The sequence below is a fragment of the Hyla sarda genome, chromosome 1 (assembly GCF_029499605.1).
Source record: "Hyla sarda isolate aHylSar1 chromosome 1, aHylSar1.hap1, whole genome shotgun sequence".
Classification (NCBI taxonomy): Eukaryota; Metazoa; Chordata; class Amphibia; order Anura; family Hylidae; genus Hyla; species Hyla sarda.
This window is the reverse complement of record NC_079189.1, coordinates 402,224,675-402,233,202: the sequence shown is the minus strand read 5'-3', so window position 1 is coordinate 402,233,202 and position 8,528 is coordinate 402,224,675.

Sequence of the window (8,528 nt, the reverse complement as noted above, 5' to 3'; positions counted from 1 at the left end):
TTTTATGTACATAGACATTAGACTATATTTTCTATGTACAAACCTTACTTACTACTTATGTACACAGACACAAGGACATCTTTCTGTGTACAAAACCATATACATATTTACAATATATTTATTAACACTCCAACATATTTCAGGTGCATTCACCCGATAAGTGCGACATTTTTCATAAGAGTTCTTATGAGGATGGTGGTATATACATGAAGCAGGCGTGTAAGGATCAACAGTCCACCTACACTAGGAGTCCAAGATAATATACATATGGGCGTGAAGGGATCAGCAGTCCACCTACACTAGGAGTTCAATGAAAAATAAACACGGCCTTAACCACAACTCAGCCGGGTACAGTCCTTGGTGAATCTCCTACGGGCTAGGAGTCTCTTGACTTATTAGTCAGGCACAAGCTTGGTGGTTACGTTGCTGAACTTTAAACTGAAACAAACTTAGCACAGTCCTGCTAGGCACTTTTCTTAAACTTGGTTACTGCAAAGCAAAATGGTTAGACAGAGAGAAAAAAACAATAAGACATTACTTTAGAGTCTCTTTAGAAGATGTTCTTCTTCACTCTTGTAGTGCCTCTCTTGGTTCCCCTATATCTGCCAACATCAGGGGCAGGATCAGACTTGACATAGCTTTGCCACACCACATTAGTGAGAATGGAGTTGTGGAAGGCAGCTTGAGAAGGGGTTATAGGCTTAATAGCCGGGATCACAGTGGAACAATAGGGCTTGAGCACCATCTCCAAATTAGGAGCAACCCATGACCCTTTCGTTGGTACCTGAGGAATTGGCAAACTCTCACTGTTCCGAGAGGGCCTTGTTACATCTGTGGGTACCCCAGGGTTAGACAAACTCTCACTGCTCCGAGAGGGTCTAGGTACCGACTTGGTTGGCTGCAATTTTGGCCTGTTTTCTTCACCCTGTGTAGAACTTGACTCTCGACGGTATGGAGAAGATGAAGAACTTGGTTCTTTACTATACATAGAGGATGATGCACTTGACTCTTTGCTGTACACAGAAAATTATGAACTTGTCTCTTTAGGCTCCTCCTCCTTGGGTACGCTGGTGGAGGCTTTAGGAGCAGACCTTTTCGGCCTCAAGTAGAAGGGATCGGACTCCCAATCCGTTGACGGGAAATATTTGAAAGGAAGCTGTGTTGGGGCTGTTGGTCTGGTGACCGCTGCAGCCCATTCTCCACGAAGGCTCTGGACGGGGGTATACTCCACAATTTCACCCACCTCCAAGGTGTTGAACTTCTGATGGAGATATGGCCTTTGCACTGCTCGCCGGTTTACGAGGATGGTCTGCCCAGTGTGGCAGTCAAGGAGTGTCCCATAACCTCTGACCTTGTTGAACTTGGCCACAGTTGTTCTTCTCCTTTCTAATGGCTCCTCCCCTTCTCAGGGGTGATCCCATTTACGGATGTACAATGCCTCCATTTCTTTGGTATTTTCTTGATACCGCACTCTTTCTTCGTAAGGCAAATGTACGTGCTTTGGAGCATAGAGTTCTTTGTATCGGGCCTTTAACTTTTCCATCATTCGGCCAGCTCGGCTTCTTGATGGGCCCTTTCCCTTTCTGCAGTTGGGACTGGTAGGAGTGTCTTCCCAGGTAACGGTTGAAGTACTCTGTGCATGTACTCGATCAGCTCCAGCTCATCTCCGAACACCCATTGCGGTAATTTTGGTGAGCACGGTCGTGCACTTGGCAAGCTTGATCGAGGAATGACCTCAGGGCTAGAGGAGGAAGAATAGGCCGCCTCTGGCGGGGTACTCACAGCAGACTCCTCCGATGGGATCTCGGCCCACGAGCCCCAGGTCCTGTGGTGAGGGGACAATCTCACCGGTGACGCACCTCCAGGTGTCCCTGCACTGTTCGCTGGAGGTGTCCCTGGCCAATCTTTGTCATCATCAGGCAGTGGGGGAAGATTGCAGGCCCCCTCTTCATCTAATGACAACCTCTGCAGACGGTCAGCAAGCTCTTGAAAAAGTTGGGCTGTGACTGCCACAACTTTCCGTGTTTCCGGCACCATTTTGCCAACTTGACCACGTGGAACGCTGCTCTCCGCCATGTCTGTTTTCTCTGGCTCTCTCTGCAGACTGGAGAGGATGCTCTGTGTGGCGTCTTTTATAGTGGGCTTCTCTAAAATGGCGCTGGGCAGGAAGGACACTATCGGTGCAGCCCCGACTTCCGGTCCCTCCAGAAATGACTCCTGCATCTCTGAGTTCCCTTTCGGCTGGGATACAGCAACTTGGCGTCCACACCCAGGGGCGGGGTGTGGCGCTTTTCCGGCAGCAGTTTGCGCGCTTTTCCGGCAGCAGTTCGGCTCCGCCTGTGCTGACCGGACCAGAGGATCGCAGCATGAGCTCATTACGCAGTTTACACATTTTAACTGTAGAGAGATCTTCGCCTCCCCCCTTACTTTTCTCTTGGCCCCCTTGTATGATGCACCACAAGCACCGTTCCTGTACACAGCAACACATGAATAAAGTTATTTTCTTAGGGGGGAGTACACTTTCACTAGTGGCGATGGTAGGCACACACCCGAATCCTGTTCGTGCAACACCAAAAAGGCTTTGTGGTAGCCCTTGGGGGTGTATGGTAGGAATGGTATGGTGTTGGTATATGAGGGGTTAATATTAACCCTGTCACTCGTGACACCAGGGTGAGGGCTGGTATGCTGAATCTATGTTCCGGCCTATCGCCGCCCTTCCCAGAAGCGATAGGTGCAATGAAATGACTGAAGGTCCACAAGCAGATTTAACTTGAACTTGAATAACTTTACTGCAGTGCTTGCAATATCCAATGCGTAGTAACAGTCTCATATAACAGTTCTTAGGTTGCTAAGCGACTGGCAGAAATTGCGGACCTTGCATTAAACTTATAGTCTCTGAATTTAGGGAGTGATGTGCAGATCCTTCCGGATTTAAGGGAAATATTGGGTCCGGTGATACTGCAGAGAACTTAGGGGATGATACACTCTACAATTTAGATCATTCAGCCAGGAGAAAGAGAGCAAGAAGATGGCCGCCGCTCCCTTATATGGGCAGGGGGCGTGGCGATTCTGATTGGTCCAAACGTCTGCCATTCACCAGTACATGGTGTGATGGGATTACTGACGTAAGAGGGCCTCCAAAGGTCCTTAAGCTAAAACCATAGAGTTCACCTTGTCACATGACCCGAAGGTCCTGCATCGCTAATAGAAACAGGTAGTTAACCATTTATATACAGAAATAATACTATATACATTATTCTATGGACAAATTAGAAATCTATATACTATAATAGAGGCGACTAGGGGCGGACTGACTAACAGAGATTGCTATGTTTGGTTACGCTAAAGTTTGCTTCCCTTTTTTCTATATGTTTAACCTTGCTGCTGTGAGCTATATTAAAAGAAAGATTAGCATAATATGAGCCTCTGTCTTTCAATAAAATCCAAATTAACATGATATTTCCGTCCACAGACTTAGGACCTTTGTATATGCTGGTAACCTTTTAAGGACACAACCAGCTTCATATTTGAATTTTATTTTCCGACCCAATGGAAATGAAGCATCTGCAGCTTCTTCGCTTACTTCATGTACAAGACGTAAATGTACACCCTGGTGTGTTAAGTAACAGGGTACAAGGATGTACATTTACTTCTAATGTTGTGAAGAGGTTAAGGGAAACCAACAACAGTCATGCAAGGTATGCGCTGCCTCACAAAGTTGATATCATTTTTCTCCAGAGAGTGTGAATGGAAACATTAGGCTGCTTTGGATTAACTACAAATAAACATTGAAGCCATTGAAGCGTAATAATTAGAGTGCTAAGTTCCCCTTTACCTATGCACATTAGAATGGACTGGATATGTTTCATGGGATCTAACAGAGAAATTTAATATTTAATAGTGGGAGAGACTTTAAATGTACACATAAAATGACCATAGCTGCACTTAGGATTCACAGTCACATGTGTTACATAGCTGTACATGTGTAGGAACAAGCAGAAGAAAAATAATATAGTGCTCAAAGCAGTTGCTAAAACTTACATTTTACTATGTTATATTTAAAAAGATACAAAGAAAACTGACCAAATCCACACAAAGACACCCCTCTGGGGTACAGACAGAAAATAAAATGTAAAATATTTACATTACCATCATATAGATGGATCAATATAACACACAATCCCAGGTGTCACGATATATCTCTTGCAATGAACTCTTGGTATATCAAGAATGTCTCACTCTCTCAAGAATGTTTCTACATGGAGATGGAGAGAGCTTCTAAATCAAAAAGCTCCTAAAACAGCTACCTTGGGATGCGTGGCTTGGTGCCGATAGAGATGGCCGCGTGTTGAGGGAGCTCCCGCTCCACTGGCCGAACATTTGCCTTAACTAGACTCTGGTGACCCTGCTATCTGGGAAGGGTCTACCGCAGAACCAGGAACCCCTTAGCACCCTCCAGGCTGGCTATCCCTCCACCCGGGGGAATCCATCTCTTCTTCCAGCTGCCTCAAGCTCCTGCACCCTCTGCTCTGTCCCCCAATTACGGGCCCTGTGCTGGGCCAGCGGTCTCGCTCTGCCAGCTGTGCCCCGCTCCGCTTTGAAGCCTCACCACCCTGCTCCTGCCTCCGCAATCTCCCGAAACTCCGTCTCTGCCAGATGCCTCTGCCCGGCCATGTGAGGGCTGCGCTGCAGCGCAAGGACTGGAGCCTCTCCCTGCTGCTGCTCCCCCTGCCGTGGACTCTCCTTCAGACCCCGTGCTGCCAGGATGTGTGGTGAGTGTGCCGGGGGGGCTTACCTTCAGGACCAGCTGCTCCTTCCAGTGCTGCCCCAGTCTCGTCACCTGCGGCCTCCTCCTCACCCTCTCCCTGCTGGCTGCCTGGGACTCCATCTTGGGCCTCCCTGCTGAAGCCAGGGCCGTTACCTCCTGTGGGCTCCCTGCACCTCCCAGCTTCCCCCACTGCTCAGCCTCCCCCTCCTCTGTGCCTCTCCTTAGGGGCTCTGGGCCTTGTCCTGCACACCTGCCGCCTCTGATTGTGCCTGCTGATGCTGCCTTAGCACACACCTCATCTGCTCCCCTGACCCCATCTGCCGCCTGCTACCCTCCCTCTTAACCTCCTAAGCCGCAGTGGCGAACGCCGTCCGCCATAATGCCTTCCGGAGCCCTCCTTCATTTCCCTCGGGGAACCCCTCGTCCATCCCCTTGGCCGATGGCGGCTGCTGGGTCGGCGCCTGGATCCATACCCTGGGATACTGCATCTGAATCTGATTTGCCGTGCTTGGGGGTGTCCCTGCCTTCCTCGGCATTCCCTGACCTGGGCCATCTCCTATCCCAAATTCCAACTAAGGAGGACTTCCGCTCCCTGATTGCTGAGGTTAGGGATGCCTGCCGGGCAGAGATCTCCTCCATGCGCCAGGATCTCCAGCATGTCTCTGAAAGGGTGGATGGCCTGGAGGATGCCCATGACCAAACTAGGGCTTACATTGCACAACTGCACTCTACTATTGCTTCCCAAAAGGACTTTCTGGGAGAGAAAATGTTGAACATCTGGATAATAGAGGGAGGCGTAATAACATCAGGGTGAGAGGTCTGCCAGAGGCTACCCGTGAGGAGGACCTTTTTGTTACTCTGAAGGCCATTTTTAACATGATTCTTGGCGAATCTATCTCTCACTAGTGATGTCGCGAACATAAAATTTTCGGTTTGCGAACCGCAAACCTCCGCAAAGGTTTGCGAACCGGGCGAACCGCCATTGGCTTCAATGGGCAGGCGAATTTTAAAACCCACAGGGACTCTTTCTGGCCACAATAATGATTTAAAAGTTGTTTCAAGGGGACTAACACCTGGACTGTGGCATGCTGGAGGGGGATCCATGGCAAAACTCCCATGGAAAATTACATAGTTGATGCAGAGTCTGGTTTTAATCCATAAAAGGCATAAATCACCTAACATTCCTAAATGGTTTGGAACAATGTGCTTTAGCCCCATTTAGGCATCACAGAGTTAGATCCCCCCATATTAGGTAGCACATAGTTAGAGCCCCCCTTTAGGCAGCACATAGTGGGATTTGAACCCAAGGCCCCAGCGCTGCAAGTCAGCAGTGCTAACCTCTGAGCCACCATGCTACCCTTACCATACATCTAATATGCACGGTTGCTAAAATGGACAGAGATGTCAGCAGAGAGTACCAGAAAAATTAGGCTCAAAAATTTGGTATTGTTGCAGCCGCAGCTGTAGCAGCGCCCAGAAAAATTGTGGCAGCATAAAAAGTGCAGCACCAGAGAACAGAAAAATTAGACATGTACACATGGCTGAAAAATAAGAACAAGCGCATATCCAAGAGTCCAGAAGACTCTAAAATGCAGGACAGAGAAACAGACAAAGAAATTATTTTCTAAATAAAATTTTTCATCAAATAAAGAAACAGAGTTCATCCCTCTCTGTATTTTATTTTTGAAAATCTAAGTTTAAAAATCACACGCAACAAGCGTTCCTTGGTGTAATGGTTAGTACTCTGGAAAATTCAAGTTTAAATTATCAGAAAGTCCAGAAGACTCTATGATGCAGCACGGTGAAAATCACAGAGAAATCCTTTTTCAAATAAATTTTTTCATCAAATCAAGATGAAAGCAGCGGCCAGAAAAATTGCAGCAGCAGAAAAAGTGCAGCACCAGAGGCCAGAAAAATTAGGCATGTACACATGGCTGAAATATAAGAACAAGCGCATATCCAAAAGTCCAGAAGACTCTATGATGCAGGACGGTGAAAATCACAGAGTAATCCTTTTCCAAATAAAATTTTTCATCACATCAAGATGAAAGCAGCGGCCAAAAAAATTGCAGCAGCAGAAAAAGAAAGTGCAGCACCAGAGGCCACATAAATTAGGCATGTACACATGGCTGAAATATAAGAAAAAGCACATATCCAAGAGTCCAGAAGACTCTATAATGCAGGACGGAGAAACAAACAAAGAAATTATTTTCTAAATAACATTTTTCATTAAATAAAGAAACAGAGTTCTTCCCTCTCTGTATTTTACTTTTGAAAATGTAAGTTAAAAAATCACACGCAACAAGCGTTCCTTTGTGTATTTATTAGTACTCTTGAAAATTCAAGTTTAAATTATCATAAAGTCCAGAAGACTCTATAATGCAGGACGGTGGTGCGGTGGTAGCATGAGAGGTGCCCGAAGCTAAGCTAGAGGAGTAGAAGGATGGTGCGTCAAGGTTCCGAGCGGAAACTGTAGTAGATTGGGTGTCTTGTGATAGCCAGTCAACTAAGTCCTCAGAACTTTGGGGTTCAGGGTACGTGGCCTCTGAACACTGGCCATTCTAGGGCCAAAGGGATTCCCAGCACCACGACGGCCCCTGCGGGGTAACCTTCCTCTGCCTGTCATTTTTTTGGTTAAATTTGCACAAGTGTCACACCAAATGTGATTTGCACTAGGGAGACACAATTTGCCCTGCAGGCAAAAAAACTGGTAACTTTGACATGAACTGACAGTGATGACTGGTTTTATTTAACAGCCAAAAAAGTTTTTTATTTTTATTTGCACAACTGTCACACCAAATGTGATTTGCACTAGGGTGACACAATTTGCCCTGCAGGAAAAAAAATTGGTAACCTTGACGTGAACTGAAAGTGACGACTGGTTTTATTTAACAGACAATTTTTTTTATTTATTTTTTATTTGCACAACTGTTACATCTAATGTGATTTGCACTAGGGTGACACAATTTGCCCTGCAGGCAAAAAACTGGCAACTTTGACATGAACTTACAGTGATGACTGGTTTTATTTAACAGCCAAAAAAGGTATTTTTTTTTATTTGCACAACTGTCACACCTAATGTGATTTGCACTAGTGTGACAATGAGCAAAAGAGCTTGGCAGTGGAGTTCCCCTTTTAAGCAGTGGTCCCCAACCCAGCTGTTGCAAAACACACGGACTGATATATTTCAGCACTTTGAATACTGTAGTAGTTAGTTGCTTTAAAGAAAAAAAGCTTGCCAGCGGAGTTCCCCTTTTATGCAGTGGTCCCCAACCAGGGTGCCTCCAGCTGTTGCAAAACACACGGACTGATATCTTTCAGCCCTTTGAATACTGTAGTAGTTAGTTGCTTGAAGGAACTTAAGTTTGATTCTGGAATACCCCTTTTAACCAGCGGTTCCCTCCCAACCAGGGTGCCTCCAGCTGTTGCAAGACACACGGACTGATATCTTTCAGCCGTAAAAAGGGCTTTTTTGGGTGCTGTCCTTAAAACAGATGTTACACTAGTGCTTTAGAGGTAAACTGGACCCTGAATACACCACCTAGCAGCAACCTAGTTATCGCTTCCCCTATACAGCTGGAGCAGCTTCTCTGACCCTCCACTTCCTAAGCCTGCAACATGCTGAATGAGGGTAAAATGGCATCCATGCAAGAGGTAGGAGGGTCTGGAAGGGAGGGACTGCTGCGGATTGGCTGTAATGTGTCTGCTGACTCTGACTCACAGGGTCAAAGTTTACTGCAGATGGCGGATCGAACTTCAC